Below are 2,035 nucleotides of genomic sequence, written 5' to 3'. Positions count from 1 at the left end.
GGGTGGGTTTGAGTCAGTATTGACTTAATGACTGTGAGTTACATTGAGTCATAATCCACACTGAAGGCTGCAATCCTTGATCTTCATAAGCAAGTGCTTTAAGTCTTCCTCACTTATATGGTAGATTAAATCAATTAATTTTCTCATATTGATCTATCCTTGTAATCCCAGTAGAGATTCCATTTGTCCACCCATGACCCATTTTACACACACACACACACACACACACACACACACACACACACACACCTCACTACCATCAAGTTGATGTGGACTCCTTGTAGTTAACAATCCAATACTTAACCACTATAATAATGTATATAGATAGAAATGTTTTTAAATTTTTTTACTTTACAACTAGGAAATCATTCTTTTGATTGCTTTAAATAACTTTAGCATAATTCTATAATCTAAAAATATATAAAAATCTCCCTCATTGTGTTAGCCCATCATTCCAAAACTAAAACTCCACTTCCAGATACTCTGCTGGGTCAGCTGTACTCAAATCATATTAGAAAAGGCCTAGAGATTACCTACATCCGCCCATCTACAATCGACTTCTAGATTTCTGAAAGAAGCAAAGGATTCACAATGGAGGCTAATAGCAAAGATTTCTTTGAAGAGTGAGTGTGCTGTACATTTCCCACTTTCTTTCTTGGTGGGTAAGGGCTCTAGCTCCTGATGCCAATTGAGAGAGAGTTTTGACAGGTTGAAGAACCTAATATGTATTTTAGGATTTGGAAATATACCAAAATGAGCATCTGGCATTCTCTTTGAAATGCCAGGTCAAGTGTAACTCAAGGAGAGAGTTACTGTGTGTTTATATCTAGCTTCCACTGAATAAAGCAAGAGTGCCAGACACTGTTGCTAAGGACCAAATAGTCCTTTGGAAGAGTTCCTCATTTTGATGGGTATAAATAACCAGTTCCAGAGACTCGTCTGTTTACGTCAAACCCAAATCTATTCTGACTCAAAGACACCCTAAAGGACAGTGTACAATTTCTCCTTAGGGTTTCTGAAATAAATCCTTATAGGGGCATACAGCCTCAACTTTCTGTCATGGAGCAGCTTGTAAGTCTGGATTGACAATTTTGTGGTTAAATATCCCCTACCAAATCCACAGTACCACCAGGTCTCATGGACTGGCCTTGTAAATTCCAAATATATATGGTATATGTTTTTATTTATTAGAGGTCATAAGCATGTAAATAGATAAACCATTAGAAAAAAAGATTAGACTTTCTGATATCATAAACATGTATACCCATGGAAACCTACAGGGGTAGCTCTACACTTTTCCACAGTTTCTGTGAATCTGAACTGACTTGATGGCAGTGAGTTTGGTTTGGGTTGACAGAAGGAATCATCAAGCTATAGATGCCAAGTAAAACATCTCAAGGGGGTGGACAGAGATTGCTAAGAGGAAACACACACACACATGCACACACGCACACACACATGCACACACGCACACACACACACACACAGAAGGAAACAATTTTGTAACATTTGGCCATTTCCAGATGATTACTTTTGTAGATGATTAGCTCTATTTTAAAAAAGAATAAAGAAAGATCCTGTTATACACTGTGCCCCAATGAGTATTTAAAGCAGTAGCTAATAAATGAAAGGAGTCTAAAATCAGGAAGAATTAAAATTTTAGTATGAGGTCCTATTCCAGGTTCCCTGGACTAAATGTATATTAAAGAGAAGAGGTGGCAAAATGCTGCTTAATTGAGAAGATACAACGTGATCTATATTTTAAGATGCCTATAAGAAGAATCAATAAATTGTAATTCAGATTTTGACTGAATATTTCATTATCTATCAACAATTGTTAAGTTTTATTTACATGAATTCACATATCACACTATTCCATGTTTAAGTATATTATGGAGAGCTGGGCACTCATTACCCCAATCAATTTTGGAACCTCAATAATTGTCTTCAATCTTGTATCCATAATTATTCCATGTTCTTTTCATATCCTACACAATAACACTAAGAAAAATTATCAATCTTGCTGTGATCTTTA

Source organism: Tenrec ecaudatus, chromosome 1 (assembly GCF_050624435.1).
Source record: "Tenrec ecaudatus isolate mTenEca1 chromosome 1, mTenEca1.hap1, whole genome shotgun sequence".
Classification (NCBI taxonomy): Eukaryota; Metazoa; Chordata; class Mammalia; order Afrosoricida; family Tenrecidae; genus Tenrec; species Tenrec ecaudatus.
This window is presented reverse-complemented; position numbering follows the sequence as displayed.